The sequence below is a fragment of the Sus scrofa genome, chromosome 9 (assembly GCF_054392235.1).
Source record: "Sus scrofa isolate SSC_HxYL_T2T_F1_AM1 chromosome 9, Sscrofa_HxYL_maternal_Yorkshire_Landrace_v2.0, whole genome shotgun sequence".
NCBI lineage: Eukaryota > Metazoa > Chordata > Mammalia > Artiodactyla > Suidae > Sus > Sus scrofa.
This window is the reverse complement of record NC_139391.1, coordinates 122,922,663-122,939,513: the sequence shown is the minus strand read 5'-3', so window position 1 is coordinate 122,939,513 and position 16,851 is coordinate 122,922,663. Positions and strand designations below refer to the sequence as shown.

Sequence of the window (16,851 nt, the reverse complement as noted above, 5' to 3'; positions counted from 1 at the left end):
AGTGTTCTCCTTACTCCTCAATGTCATTTGAGGATCTTTTTCCTTTACCCTCATGTAACACACCCTTCTCTCTGTGTACAGTAATCAGGAATGTTGGTATGTGTTAATGATAAAATATGGTATATACGGAGAATGCAAATTTCTGAAGGGTACAGACTTCTTCTGAATGTATTTATTATTTTTTATCATTCACTCCTCCCAATTAGTTTGGATATTATACATTGCTTCTTTCTTTAATATTTAATAGTTACACTAGAAATTACCACATGCCTCCTTAATTTACCAAAGTCAATCATTTTAACCTCTTCCAGGACAAAGCAAAGGCCTGAAAACATTTTAACTACATTTATCCTCATTCCAATTTACAAGTTTATTTCTACATGTATTTTATTTCTCTAACTAACTAGCCAAGTCCTAAACACAAGACAGTTTTATTATTATTTTATGCAATGTTCATTTAATGAACATTTCATTGCTCTTCATTTCTTTGTAAACCTCTGACCTTCTATCTATGGTCATTTTCCTTTAATCTGAAGAAAACCCATTAGAATTTCCTTTTTGTGTAATTAATTTTCTACACCTTCTTTCTTATATCCAAAGGATTCTTTCATTCCATAGAGTCTTCTGGTTTAGGTGTCATATTTTTCATCACCTTGAAGATACCATTCCACTGTTTTCTGGTCTCTATTTTTCCTTTTAACAAAACTACAACTCTTTTAGCAATAACTGTTATGCCTTTAGGTAATCTTTTTTTCTCTAATTGTCTTAAAAGATTTTCTATTTTATTTGTTTAATGCAAATATTTGAAAAGATAATGTCTGAGATTTTTTTAGAACTGATGAAAGACATCAATACACAGAAGTTCAATAAATCTCATGCTAGGTAATAAATACACATCTAGACATTTCATAGAGAAATTGCAAAATGTCTTTTTTTTTTTTTTTTTTTTTTTGTCTTTTTCTAGGGCCGCATCCACAGCACATGGAGGTTTCCAGACCAGGGGACTAATCGGAGCTGAAGCCTCCGGCCTACGCCAGAGCCACAGCAATGCCAGATCCGAGCTGCAACCTACACCACAGATCACAGCAATGCGGGATCCTTAACCCACTGAGCGAAGCCAGGGATGAAACCCGAAACCTCATAGTTCCTTGTAGGACTCGTTAACCACTGTGTCACGACAGGAACGCCAAAATGTCACTTCTTATAGTTGCTAGTTTTATATTTTTAGATGATGCTTTTATTCATGTATGTGTAAATAGTCTATTTATTTTTACTTATCTTCAATGGGAAGCTTTGTCTAAATTGTCTAGTCTGGTATTATTGGCTTTTCTTATCTGTAATTAAACTCATCTTGATTTTGAGTCTCTGTCCTGCTAAGCAATGAGGAGAAATCATTTGAACTTTCCAACTAAAGGCAGCTTAGTTTCTTTTGGCTTTAAAACAGTAAATTCAGTCTCTTTTAGAAAAATTTTGCTTTTGGGGTAAATATTGAGTACTTTAGGATTTCTCCTCTACCCAAGATGTAATCAGGTGTGTCTGGAAGATTATAAATCCTTAAAGAATTGAGGGAGTCCACATGTATGACTTTTAGGTTAGCCTCTGAAACTTACTGGTCTCCACTTTCAATACTGAAGTCTATGGCTAGTAAATCAGATTGTGTTTTCTAGATACAATCAGGGTCTGATGGCTCCACCTTAGCTTTCTTGGGGGTTGCAGAGCCTCTGAGTCTCAGCCACATCCTCCACCTTGCCCTCAGATTAGACCACAAAACCAGGAACCACTTGTTCCTTGCCCAGTGGCTATCTTCTGTATTTCCTACATGAAGCAGACTAGACTTTCTCCACACAAGTTATGGGGACCCTGTCTTTTCCAATAATGCTCTCTTGCTTCAGAATCCTTTTAGGTGTGGCACTATCTGAACGTGGGTCAAATTGGAGCAGTCTCCCTCATCTACTGCATGTGCCTGGAAAAGCAAGTCACTAGCTTTGATATCCTCTGATTTCCCTGTGCCCACACAGAGGTACCACTATGTTTTCTGATTCCCAAGAGTTAACCTGAGAGGATATACGATGATGCTAACTTCTGACCTCACTTGGCCTTTTCTTCCTCTGCAAATCTCTTAGGTGGAAACATTGCTTCTCTTCCTGACTGTTGGATGCCTCTAACCTTAAATTCTAAGTTTTTTGTTTTTTGTTTTTAACATCTTGTACTTGCAACAGACTTCCTATCCAGGACTCCAAGCTTTGCTTTTGCTACATAAAGAGAAATGTTTCCTTGTTTGCTTGGAAATCTCTTTTCACACAATAAATTCTGGCCATCAGATTAGTGCTTTGCCAGAGACTCCAAAAAAGTCAGCTATTCAAGCTGACTGACTCCTTTGTTCTAGACAGAATCTGCCCTGTTTCTGAAGGGGTACAGTTTCTGGGCAACAAGATTTACAATCAGTGAGATGACACATGAAGATTCTTCAAATGTAGTAAGCTCAAAAATGGAATAACCACCATTTAGATGTGTATAACATGCAAGTTTCTTTAATTTTACATAACTAATCCAGTGTTGCTCTTGGGTATCTATCCTGGATATCACCTATATGTGGAATCTAAAATATGATGCAAATGAACTTATTTACAAAATAAAAACAGATATACCTATAGTTAGCAAAGGGGAAGGGGTGGGCAGGAATAAATTAGGAGTTTGGGATTGACAAATACAAACTAGTATACATAAAATGAATAAACAACACGGCCCCCACTATACAATACAAGGAACTATATTCAATGTCTTGTAACAACCTATAATAAAAAAGAATATATGTGTATATATGTATAACTGAATCACTTTGCTATGCACCAGAAACTAACACCACACTGCAAATCTACTATATGTCAATTGAAAAAAAAAAAAGCAAGTAACAAAAAGGACAGAACTAAATCCAACCATATCAATTTCTTCAAATGTTAAAAAAAATAGGTTAAAAAGAAAAGGTTGAAAAAGGATATACCATGTAAATGGTATGCAAAAGAAAGCTGAAAGAGTTTTATGAATATTAGACTTACTGGACCTTAAGACAAGAAGAATTATTATAGATAAAGAAAGACATTTATAATGATAAATGGGTCAATCCAGGAAGAAGACACAGCAAACCAAAATGCAGGTGGCTAATAACTGAGCTTAAAAACAGATGAAGCAAAAGCTGACTGAACTAAAGAGACAAATAGATAAATTATCAATTTCCTCTTTAATAACTAGATAAAAACCTAAAAGGATGTGGAAGTTCTAAAAATAATAATTAACTACTTTAACCTAACTGACCTTTATAGAACAATTTATCCAATAAACTGCAGAATTCACATTCTTTCCATGTGCACATAGAGTATTAACCAAGATAAACCTTAGGGTGATTAAAACAAGTTATTACATTGTTTGTAATATATAAACAATATAAGCTTAAAATTTTAAGAATATGTTCTCTCAACACAACAAAATTATGTCAGAAACCAATAACCATTAGATATTTTGAAAAGCCTCAAATATTTGGAAATTAAACAACAAACTTCTAAATAACTAAGGAAAATCATTTAAAAATAATAAATATTTGAAACTAGATAAAAATAAAAATACATCAAAATATTTTGGATGGAGCTAAAGTATACTCACAGGAAGTTTATCAATCTGTCTTCAAGTGTGCTAATTCTTTATATTCTGCCATTCAAATCTGTTGTGTCTCTCTAGCAAATTTTAAAATTTCAGTTATTGCACTTTTTTGTGGATGTTGCCTGCCATATCAGTAAACAAAGGATGTTGCAGCCATCAAGCCATCAGCCACTGCAGCTGCCCCTGACTGTGCACACTGAGAGGATTCAGGATGGAGAAAAACAGGATATTGGCCCTAGAGAGTTAAGGTGTGTATCAAAGGAATGATTGCAAGCTGCCCAGACTTTTGCAGGTCCTCATACATAGAAAAGTATGAGATTCATTCACTTCACCCATCTGATTTTCTTTAATTAACAGTAATCTTTTGATGTTCTGCTATATGGTTTGTTTGTTTGAACTCCTGTATATACTAGCTCCTCCCTTTCCTCTTCTGAGTTGTTCCTCAGTGCTATCTGAGATGTTCCCTCTCAGGCTTAAGTCCTTGCCAAGCCCATCAAATAAAGCAATTCTCAACTTTTGGTTTGTGCTTTTTTTTTTTTTTTAAATCAACACTTTCAACTTCCAAGTCAAAGGAATTTGCATTTGGTTTTTCTTTACAATTTCTATCTCTTTATTGATACTCTATTTGATGCAACAGTCATCATATCTTCCTGTACTTCTTTCATCATGCTTTCCTTTAGTTCTGTGAGCATATTTATAATGGCTACTTTGATTTTTTTCTATTAAATCTGACATTACATATTCTCACAGGCAGTTTCTGTGGTACATATAGGTCACAATATTCTGTTTCTTTGCATGCCTCAGTTTTTTGCTGAAAGATGGATATTTCTCATAATACATTACAGCAACTCTCATGGTGGTTTTCTCAGCTCCTTTCCAGGGCTGTTCTTATTATTTGCTTCGGTGTGGAGGGGGTACCAAATTACTTTTTGGAAGGAATGTGCTAAAGAAAGAACCTAAGTAGATGTTTTGCTACAAGTTAAATAAAAAGCAAAAGTAACCCAAACAGGCATGCACTGCCTTGGTGTCCGGGGAAGTCACTCCGGTGGCTACCAGCTACCAGAAGCCAGCCTAAGGCTCAGCTCTCCTTATCACTGTTTCCCAAGGTGTGTTAGTCAAAGGTACTCCGCCATGCCAGATTCTGGGAGCCCCCATCTTGTGCAAGCTGGTTACGTGATCACAATTCTTTAATGGATTTCATCCACTCATTCAGGTCTGCGTCTCAATGAAGTCAAATAGGGCTCATTTTTGTCAACGGCCGGTTTGTGCAGTTCCAGTAGTGATTGATCCATGCTTCTTTCCAAGCGTAGCACACATTACACTGAATTCAGGCCATTCTCCCAGCCATCAATCATAGTCTGGTTTCCATAATCTGAAGGAAGACTCCGCCACCTCAGTTGGTTCTGCAGGTTGATCAGTTTCTCAGTAAGTTCCCTCTCCCCACCCCGAGATCGGTGAAGAAAGTATTTAGCAAAGTTCTTCAAAGTCACACCATCGCAGTCAAAGCCCTATGATGTGTACAGACAGACGTAAGAGGCCTAGACTCCAGGTTAGTCGGTGGTCGACAGCTGCCTCTGAGTCCTGGTGGTAGTTCTGAAGCACCTGCTATGGGTCTGAGGTCGTTAGGTGAGCAGGTGGCTGAGCAGAGGGGGCCTTGGCGGCTGCGCGGCGCTGGGGCGGCGGCTGCGCGGCGCTGGGGCGGCGGCTGCGCGGCGCTGGGGCGGCGGCTGCGCGGCGCTGGGGCGGCGGCTGCGCGGCGCTGGGGCGGCGGCTGCGCGGCGCTGGGGCGGCGGCTGCGCGGCGCTGGGGCGGCGGCTGCGCGGCGCTGGGGCGGCGGCTGCGCGGCGCTGGGGCGGCGGCTGCGCGGCGCTGGGGCGGCGGCTGCGCGGCGCTGGGGCGGCGGCTGCGCGGCGCTGGGGCGGCGGCTGCGCGGCGCTGGGGCGGATGGGGGTTGGGGGGACGTTGTGAGCCGTGGCATGGGCTGGCTCTAAGCATCGGACCTGGGTAGGGGACGACGCAAGGTTCCCTCCAAGCACTGTGAAGCAGGAAACCAAGGCACTTCTCCAGCAAAGATGGTTACATTTGCTTTTTATTTGGGTGAAGAAAACACTTTTTTCCTCTACCCACTACTCGGAATACTTCTGTACTCTTGGTACTGTTTCGTCAAATGTGAGAGTTTTCCATACAGCAAACAATTCTGTAATGCCATCTGTGTGTTTTACAATCCAGTTTAGTTCTGACTCTACCTGGAGTTAACCTCAGATCCCATAGATTACTGGTCTCAGTCCTATAAGGCTGCACCCTCCCTTCCTTACCTGGCTTAAGCTACCAATCACCAAGTTCAAGTTATTACCTAGTTGTAAATCAGAAGGTTCCACAATCTCCTCAGTTTTGATTAGTTTGCTAGAGCAGTTCAGAGAACTCAGGAAACCAATTTATTTCAAAGATATTAAAAGATACAAATGAACAGCCAGATGTAGAGATGCTTAGGGCAAGGTCCGGAAAGGTACCAAGTTCAGATGCTTCTTTCTGTTCCTATGGAGTTTGTGGTCACCCTCCTGACATGTGGATGCGTTCTTGTAAGCCATCTTTCTTTCCAAACCCCACACTTTGGAGTTGTTATGGAGACGTTATTATATGAGCATAATTAATAAAATCATTGGCTACAGGGGATGAATTCACCCTCAAACCCCTCTCCTTTTTCAAGAGGTTGGGATTGGAGTGAGGTGGGAAGTGAAGTTCAAGAGCCAACCCTCTAATCACCCTAGTCGGTTACCCTGGCAACCAGCCCACATCCTTAGGTTATCTAGAGGCTTTCCAAAAATTTCCTTAGTTAACATGAACCCAGATGTGATTGAAAGGATTTGTTATGAATAACAAAATCCACCATTTTATTTTTAGCACTCTAAAACTGTTGCAGGAATCAAAGACCAAAAAAAAAAAAAAAAGCAAATTTAACAAAAGATGCCCTTATTACTCTACTCAGGAAATTACAAGTTTTGTGACCTGAGAGGCAGTAACCAGAGACAAAGACCAAAAGTATGTATTTCTTTTTATATAATCACGATATTACAGGCTACCCCCTAGTTTTTGAACACAGATCCCTTACAACAAAATGATCATACCTATCAAAGCACTTACATCTAGTGTAGCATTGACAGAACAGATCTAGCAATTTTACTGTTAAATAACAAAAATTAAGAGTATATTTGAAGATCTAATTGGCTGCATTAAATGATTCACGAAATGGGCACCATCCAACCTAGCAAATAGAAAGGAGCTTCATTTAACTACAGAAAGGGAAAGGTTTTTAGTTTTATAGAGACAGAGAGGGAGTTCCCACTGTGGCACAGTGGGTTAAGAATCCAAATGCAAGATCTCAGGGTTGCTGCAGGGGCTCAGGTTCAATCCCTAGCCTGGGTCTAAGGATCTGGTGTTGCTGTAGCTGAAGTGTAGGTCACAACTGTGGCTCAGAGTCAGTCCCTAGGCTAGGAACTTCTATATGCTGTTTGGCCATAAAAATAAAATAAAGGCAGAGAGGAAAAAAATTTAAAAATAAAAAAAATATGGGAGTTCCCTTTGTGGTGCAGTGGAAACGAATCTAACTAGGATCCATGAGGACACAGGTTCAATCCCTGGCCTCACTCAGTGGGTTAAGGATCCAGCATTGCCCTGAGCTGTGGTATAGGTCTCAGACACTGCTCAGATCTGGCATTGCTGTGGCTGTGGTGCAGGCCAGCGGCTACAGCTCCTATTTGACCCCTAGCCTGGAAACCTCCATACGCCATAGATATGGCCCTAAAAAGCAAAAATAAATAAGTATAAATATAAAAAATAAAGGCATAAAGGGAGCAGGGAAAAGGAGTGTTAGCAAAAAATGAATTGTTTTATGTAAGGCCAATCCCCTGATGGGAAGAGGCCTATTAGCCAAATATCTCAGGGCTGACCAGGCAATTCCAGGTTGACAAATTAAAGGTTATACTCCTTTAAGGTTGTAATTGCAATTAGGTTTTTTTGTTGGCAGTGGGTTTGTTTGTTTGTTTTCTGTCTTTTTGTCTTTTTCTAGGGCCATACCTGAGGCATGTGGAGGTTCCCAGGCTAGGGGTTGAATAGGAGCTGTAACTGCTGGTGTACACCACAGCCACAGCAATGCCAGATCTGAGCAGTGTCCTTAACCCACTGAGAAAGCCCAGGGATTGAACCGGCAACCTCATAGTTCCTAGTTGGATTCGTTAACCACTGAGCCACGACGGGAACTCCAAGGTTAGCTATTAGGTCTAGGTTTGCTGCTGTGGGGCCTTAGAGCAAATGACTCCATTTTGGACCTGTTGTTTCTTTTTAACAGAACCAACACAAATATGCCTAACATTTGAAGAAGACAGCATGGTATATTGACAAATTTAAAGAAACAACTAATTTGTCCTATGAAACCTTTACAAACATTTTCACATTCTTGCACTAGTTGGATTATTTTTTTCCCAGGATCTGCTGCTGTTTATACCTTATGATAAATGTGTACTTCCTATCCTTTACCCTCCTGCTGGAAGAGAAGTCCCTCTAATCTGTTTATTCTAGTGAATAAATATTCTCCCTCTGAATGCTGCTTCTCATTAAAAGCAAACTCCACTTGTCCCAGAATACCTAGACTTGCCTCTATCTCCCCTAAAGCCTTTTTCCGACTTGTGGGCCATTGTATAATCTGCCATGCATGATGTTGCCCTTGTGTACTAACAGCCTGGGTGCAGTCAGGATACATATTTTGTACCCAAAAATGTTGGGCACCCTGTACTTGGGTTGGTTGGTCAAAGGCAGCTGTAATTTAGTTTGAGTCTGTCATAAGGGCCTCCCACAGCCTTCCTGTCTAAGGGTGGGGCTGTTTCCACAGGAATCCCAGATCCACCACATGATGCCCACTGCTTTAATCCTAACAGGAACCCATTGTTTCCCCCCATTCTGCTTATAGCTTTCCATGCATAAAAACTAGGGTGATTTTGTTTGTGCACAGCACACTGCAGCACGCTGAGCATGCTGCCGTTGTAAGTCTATCCATTATAACCAGGGACCTTTCTAAGCATTTGACCATCAGGGTTTATAGTTACACAGTAATCAATCTGCTGGGAGCCACCACAGGGTCTGAAATTCCAGGAGGAAGCATTTCTCAGAAATTCCTTCCAAAGTGGTATCCTTTAAGAGTTCCTGTTATGGCTCAGCAGGTTAAGAACCTGACTTGTATCCATGAAGATATGGGTTCCATCTCTGGCCCCACTCAGTGGGTTAAGGATTCAGTGTTGCTGTGAGCTGTGGTGTAACTGGCAGATGCGGCTTGGATCTGGCATTGCTGGGGCTGTGGTGTAGGCCAGCAGCTGTAGCTCTGACTCAACCCCTAGCTTGGGAACTTCCACATGCTGCAGGTACAGCCCTAAAAAAAAGAAAAAGAAAAACCCTCCCAAAGTGATATCCTTTATAGTAGATGTAGCCTGAAAAAATAGTCAAAGATACTAGAACAGTACTAGGTCTCAATTTAGTCAGTAACACTGATCCTGTTCATCAAATATATCTCATGACCAGAATGTCTCCCAGACTCAGGTTTACATACTGCCGTCTGACTTCATCGGGTATCAAAGCAGGCAACAGCATAGTTTTGCCCTTCTGGGCATCTGGGATAATTATGCTAAGAGATAGTATTCTTCTCTTGCCGTGAGCCTTTCTTAAGTTTGAAATTCTCTCATTGCATAACCACGTATATACTCCTTTACACTCAGCTATTATTTCTCCTTCTCTCATCTGTCATTTATTTTTACCCAAACTTTTCCACATTTGGAAGGGACACTGCTGGTCCAGACTTAGCAACTGCTTCCCCCTCAATTTTTTTCGTGATTGGAGGGATTATTTCAGTGAAGTCTGGTCTCCCTGCTAACTTGTGTGTGCGCGCGTGCGTGCGCACACACACACACACACACACACACACACACAGTGTTAAACCTCTCATACTACTCCTTAAGGAGTGACAGCTTTGGATATACTCACAGTCACCTTGGGGATGACCTTGCTTTCTTCCTCTTTTTCCCTGACGACACCCAGACATTCAGTTCCACCAATGACTGGTTAGTTGCTTTATCTTTTTCATCAAAGTCCTGGGGCATAAATTGCTCTCTCATCTAACCAAACTGTATCGCTATTTTTATTTATTTATTTATTTATTTTTATTTTGGCTGTGCCCAGGGCATGCAGAAGTTCCTGGGCCAGGGATTGCACCCATGCCACAGCAGTGACCCAAGTTCCCTGGTGACTCAGTGGGTTAAGGATCCAGCATTGTTGCTGCTATGGCTCAGTTCTATTCCCCCTCCCAGGAACTTTAAAATGACCCCAGCCAGGCATAAAAGAAAAAAAAGAAAAGATAAATGAAATAACTTCTGAAGTTGTCCATATTTTTTTTTTTTTGACTCCAAAAGGAATCCTCCCAGCTGTCCTACTGCTCAGTCCTCTCTCACAAACTAGGCAGCCTATAGTCTGGTCTGAATCTTCATTAAAGCCATAAATCTCTGTCCAATTGCCTCTCATCACAACCTCTGCTGTTCATGCCCTTGGACTTGAATTTCTTCAAACGCTGCTACAAATGAAATCAATGTTTCCAGAAGAGAATAGGAGCTGCTTTATGGCCCACTTCTTTCCCCGTGGAAAATTTCTGAGCCCAAGCTCTGGAGCTGGGGCTGGGGACAATGGCAGGCTTCTCTGTGAGTGACACCCCTACTATAAGACCTGAGTGCTCAGTGAAGGAGAGGGAGGCTGAAGCTTGAGATCAATGCAGCTTGCCTCTCTTGGGATGGAGTCACTGCTCCCAATCTATGGCAAGGACAATTGGGCCCCAGTCTTCTAAGCATGCTGTGACCAAGGCCTTGGATTGCTCTTAACTTACGTGGTAGCCCCTACTTCCCAAGCTAGCAGTCATTTAAGTCATTAATACATCATTGGCACAGTGGTACCACAGACACCCACACACGTTCCTTTCATATTAACAGAATGTCTCAGTTCATTCTCCTTCTGCCTGCTACCATGAGGACTTCCACATTTATAAATTATTCCCTCCTAACAACCAAAAATTCTCCAGTTAACTTACTGTTAAGTTCCAGGAAGTGGGCTTTCCTGCGTCTCTCCTTTGGAAAGCATGAACTGATCATATCCTCACTGATATACCAGGTTTCTTCTTACTAGAATGAGGGATCACTTTCTTCCCAGGCTTTGTTTTACATATCCCTTCCTAAAAGACAGTGGGGCCCTCCTGGGTACAAAGCCTTTCTGTATCTCCCCTATCCTTTCTTTTTTTTTTTTTTTTTTTTTTTTGCAATGTTAGGGCCGCACCTGCAACATATGGAGGTTCCCAGGGTAGGGGTCCAATTGGAGCTACAGCTGCCAGCTTACGCCACAGCAATGCAGGATCTGAGCCGAGTCTACGACCTACACCATGGCTCGCAGCAACACCAGATCCTGAACCCACTGAGTGAGGCCAGGAATCGAACCTGCAACCTCATGGTTCCTAGTTGGATTCATTTCTGCTGCTCCACGGTGGGAACTTGTTTTATTTTTTTTTAATGGCCACACCCACGACATATGTAAGTTCCCAGGTCACGGATGGAATTTGAGCCACAGCTGTGACTTACACTGCAGGTGCAGCAACCCAGGACCCTTTTTAACCCACTGTGCCAGCCTGGGGATTGAACCCACTCCTCCACAGGGACTGAGCTGCTGCTGTCGGATTCTTAACCTTCTGTGCCTTGGCAGGAACATCTCCCATTTCCTATTTATAGGAAAAAGGCTTCAGGCTACTAGACCTTCCCTGAGTTCCAAAGGGTAGATTCAAACAGTTACTAATTAGGGAAGTTTGGGATTGCAGAAACGAAGGAAAATCAGTCAAGAAATAATACTGCAACAATAAATCAGAGTTCTAGTTCCTTCTCAAGGGATATATATATAACATATATCCTTGAGTTCTTCTTTAGGGACCAAGGACTCCACTCAGATGGAGGATGGTAACTTCAGACTGAGCACTAGATTCCTGGTGTACTGCTTGTACTTCACCAACCAATCAGAATAAAATCAGACACCCTGCAGCCTTCACTCCAAATTTTGCTTTTAAAAACTCTTTTCTGAGACCTGTCAGGGAGTTCAGGTCTTTTGAGCATAAGCCACCAATTCTCCTTACTTGGCCTTTAACAACAGAGCATTCTATACTCCAAACGCTGACATTTCAGTTTGTTTGGACTGTATGTCAGATTCATGAACTTGAGTTTGACAACAACAGGACTTTCTGAGATTTGTTATAATAAAAACAATATAACATTTTGAAGAGTAGCAGAATATGTCATCCCAGAATATGCTTCTTTCGCATAAGTATTATGTTGAACTATTTTTTTTTTCTTTTTTGGTCACCTCACGGCATATGGAGTTCCCAGGCCAGGGATAAGATCCGAGCCACAGTTTCGACCTACACCATAGCTGTGGCAATGCCAGATCCTCTAACCCACTGTGGGGGGCCGGGGATCAAACCTGCATCCTGACACTGCAGAGACACTGTTGCTGATCCCGTAGCACCACAGCAGGAACTCCTGGTTATTTTTAAGAAACTGTAGATGTAGGAAGACCTCTAAAAACAGAGTAAAGGAAGTTCCTTAGTGGTCTAGTGCTTCAAATTTAGTGCTTCCACTGCTACGGCTTGAGTTCAATCCGTGGTCTGAGAACTAAGAGCCTACTTCAAACCACTGCACTCTGCTATCCTCCCCCCCACCCCAAAAAAGGTAGAAACACCCTTTTGTAAAGGAAATCTACATTTATAAAGGAAATCTACATTAGAAAAAGCCGAAAGGGACCCTTTAGTAAGCTGCACTGTTTGCTTCTGAGGCTCAGATCGGGTGTTGTCTCAGTTGTAGCTGCACTGACCCCTAGCTGGGAATTTCTACATACCCTAGATGTGGCCATAAAAAGCAGGTGGGGGAGCTATACCAGGAAGACAGCTATTATTAGAGATAATCTTTTCACGCGAGAGACTTGTCTGCAAAGGGAAAACTTTATTTACCACTTTCTCAACTAATGAAGAATTAACTATTCCTTTTTGAAGCCCCCATCCCTAAACTTTTTCTTAGCTTATGATAGTATATTAACCTCAATCCTCTAGTCGCCTTTTGAGTCTCATATCTCCAAGGAGGTCCCATAAGTATATAATTATTTTTTTTCCTCCTGTCTCCTTACTCCAGGCCCCTAAACTTTGGCTCACCATCAGCCTAAGCCAGTATTACACACTCCCTCATGAGAATAAACTGGCCTCAGCATAAAATCAAATATTCTCTGGTCAACTACCTGAACATGCCACCCAGTCACACACCCACTTCCCCACACTTAGTTTACTCTTGTCTTTTTGCCTAACTCTTGAGCCGCTTCCAGATCTTGTGGTCAAAGCATTCTCCTTTTGGCAATAACCTCCTTCTCCAATTTACAGTAGTTCCTTTCCCTCTTTTGGAATAATCCTTAGGAATACAATCTCTCCTTCACTAAATCCAGATTTGATTTTTATTCCAGTCTCATCAGTGATTTCTCTTGCTATTACCTACCCCGTGACATCTCAAATATAGGGCTTTATGTTTTATGGTTAACCTTGAGTTAACAATCAGGATAAAATAATGAGATGGGTTATTGCTGTCCCAACTGAGGTCATCACAGACCAGCCAATCTAGCACACACAGGAGAGAGTCCAAGTGAGACCTGAAGAATTTTCCAGCGTAGCTGAGTAGAAATTGCCAACCTGCATAGTCATGAACTCAAGTGATTATTAATGGTGTTGGTGGTGTTTCAAGCCTCTAAGTATTTGCTAGGAGGCAAAAGACCAATGATATCTTGACTGACACATAAATGAAAGGATGGGATTTTCTGTCATGGCCCAGCGACTTAAGAACCTGACACAGTGTCTGTGAGGATTCAGATTCCATCTCTGACCTAAGCTGTGGCATAAGTTGAAGATGTGGCTTGGAGCCCTGTGTTGCTGTGGCTATGGCGAAGGCTGGCATCTGCAACACAGATTAGACTCCTAGCCTGAGAACTTCTACATGCTGCAGATGCAGTCTTAAAAAAAAAAAGGAATGAATGAAGGAATGAATAGCATCAATCTAGATATTGTATTCCTTCTCAAATAGAAAGAAAGCAAACAACGACTTCTAAAACAGATTGTAACTGGAGCTTCTGTTCTAAGATGATATTAATACATGAACTAACGAGGATGAAAATATGACTTTTGAGTGTATTTTTGAAACTTCAAACCTCAGTTGCTATGGGGGTGTTTGGAAGTATATCAAATATATCACCCACCAAAAATACAGAGTCATGATATTTAGAGGATATTAGTGAGTTCCTGTGAGTGATGCATTCACCCTAAGCTAGAAAATACCTTCATGATATTGTTAAAAACTCAAAATCACAAAGGAAGTTGGATTAATCTTTAAGGTATCTTTAAAATATGGAAACATCTTTTTTTTTTTTTTTCCCTTCTGTTTCTTTTCAGAGCCTCACCTTTGGCATATGGAAGTTCCTGGGCTAGGGGTCAAATCAGAGCTGCAGCTGTGCTGCCAGCCTACACCATAGCCACAGCAACGTGGGATCCAAGCCGCATCTGGCACCTATTCTGCAGCTTGCAGGAACGCCAGATCCTTAACCCACTGAGTGAGGCCAGGGATAGAACACACACGTGTCCTCAGGGAACTGTGTTGGGTTCTTAACCCCGGCCAAGCTACAACAGGAACTCCTAAAATGTGGGAACATCTTAATTCAACATCTATTTGGTAAGAATATACGAGTAAATAATCAGGAAAGGAGTTTCTGCTGTGACACAAGGGGATGGGTGGTGTCTCTGCAGTGCCAGGACACAGGTTTGATCCCCAGCCCTGCACCGTGGGTTAAAGGATTCTGCCCAGCTGCAGCTTAAGTGTCAGATGTGACTTGGATCTAATCCCTGGCCCAGGAACTCTATATGTCTTGGGGTGGCCAAAAAATTAAAAAAATAATAATAATCACATAAAACATTGAGACACCACATGTTAGAATAATGAGTGATATGGGAATAGGCATATCAGATTTCCAAGAACCACTTTCCCTTTATGAACACTGCATTATACAGTCTATGAAAATTTGCTTTGGTAGCTGATTAAGACAGATGTATTATATGCAACACTATAGGCTAATAGAAATAAATGCTTACAAAGTTCTGAAGGGAAACTATGTTGAACCTAAAGTTTTTGAACCAGCCAAATTATTAGTTAAGTGTGAGGGCAAAGAAAAATATTTTCATACAACAAAGTATGTGAAATGCTTACCACCTATTGTAGATATTGATGGTGCCTGACCTAGATTCCTTTAACCTGACACAAATTTGCCGAGTATTGGATGCTAATGCCTTCTTCTCTAGAGAATTGCCGATTGCCCTTGTGTATCCTGAAGGTAGGAGCAAGGGCTCTGGAAAATTGCTCTTGTGTGTACTGGAAAGTTAGCCTTCCTAACCTGCTCCTATCCCTCCACTTCTCCTCCCACCCTGGCAGCCAATGGCCAAATGACTGACACAAGAGTAAACAAAAATCCATCCTCCTTGGAACCAGCTTAGCAGTGTAGTTGATGCTCCTGGTCCCCCTGGGGGACTAGACTGAAAGCAGCCCTTGGCTGAGACCTCATCCTTCCCTAGTTTTTTTCCCCCTACCTTAGCCTGCTTGCCTCACTCTTCTTTTAAGAGCAAACTCCCATTCAATCATTTTCATAAGAATTCCCATTTCAGACTCTGTTTCTAGGGAACACAACCTCATGATCTTGCCAAAAAAAAAAAAAAAAAAAGAAAAAAAAATTGCTTAAGAATGAATTCCAGGGAGTTCCTGTTGTGGCGCAGTGGAAATGAATCCGACTAGTAACCATGAAGATGCGAGTTAGATCCTAACCTCGGTGGGTTAGGATGGGATCCAGCGTTGCCATGAGCTGTGATGTAGGTGATTCAGAGTTGCTGTGGCTGTGGCGTAGGCTGGCAGCTGCAGCTCCGATTTGACCCCTAACCTGGGAACTTTCATATGCTGTTGGTGTGGCCCTAAAAAACAACAAAAAAAATTTTTTTAATTTTTTTTAAAAGGAATGAATTCCAATTTACAAAATGACAAAAGGAACCCAAGGAACTTCTGCTTCTGACCAATATGGAGTAACATGGACCAAACTTGCCCTTGCACATGAAACATAAAAAAAAAAAAAAAAAAAAAAACAAGGATGCTAGGAATTCCTGTTGTGGCTCAGCAGGTTAAGAACCTGACTAGTATCCATGAGGATATGGGTTCAATCTCTGTTTCGCTCAGTGGGTTAGGGATCTGGCATTGCTCCAAGCTGTAGCGTAGGTCACAGATGTTGCTGTGACTGTAGTTTAAGCCGACAGCTGCAGCTCTGATTCAACCCCTAGCCTCGGAACTTCCATATGTCTCAGGTGTGCCTTAAAAAACAAACAAACAAGCATACTAAATGAAACATGCTTTTAGTTACTGGATATCAGCACAGAATCCTGATCCTCAAGAGAGGAAAAAGAAATGAGGTGAGCCTCCCAATTGCCCCAGCTTACAGCCTGAAGAACATCTCCAGACCACACTACAGGAAGAAGGGACCTAGGTCTCTTTCAGTTAAGGAAACAGAAGTGGGAGTCTGAGAAGTGGCTGAGAATCCAGTGGCTGGAGTTTTCAGGGCAGAGTTGCAGAGAGGAAAAATCTATACAAAGAGAGAGCTCCAGAGATCTGAAGAGCTTTGTGAGGAATGTGCCTGAGAACAGTTAGAGACAAAACCACCCAAAGGAGCCCGGGAACACTCTCACAGAACTAGGAAGACTCACTGAAATGTGGAAATTGGTTTGTTGCAGCAACTAGTGCAAATTATTCTAGCTAATAATTAATAAGAATTTCAACATGCCCTTCAAATGCTTAACAAGCAATGAAAAAAATCAAAATGACAAGGCATAAATATTAGGCAGAGATGGTGCTATCATTATTCAGAATATCATGCTGGCAAAATTGTCCATTTGGAAAAATTAGAAATGGAGTCCCAACTTCATACCTGCAAAAAATATATATTCCGCATAAATTGAATATATATTTCAATTTATGGATTTTTTCTTTTGAAGATATTCCTTTACTTTTCAAGGTA

At 41.5% G+C, this 16,851-nt stretch overlaps 1 protein-coding gene across 2 annotated transcripts in view; it reads right to left on the bottom strand.

The window, feature by feature from the left end:
• Positions 1–16,851, bottom strand: part of PAPPA2 (pappalysin 2) — a 522,663-nt gene that overhangs the window by 497,965 nt on the left and 7,847 nt on the right. Inside the window, exon 1 of one of the 2 annotated variants that reach the window (XM_084977647.1) lies at positions 3,658–4,258. The exons of the other annotated variant lie outside the window; for it this stretch is intronic. The gene's annotated coding sequence lies outside the window, so the exon portion shown is untranslated. Of the gene's footprint in view, positions 1–3,657; positions 4,259–16,851 lie in introns of those variants that run through there. 2 annotated transcript variants of the gene reach the window in all.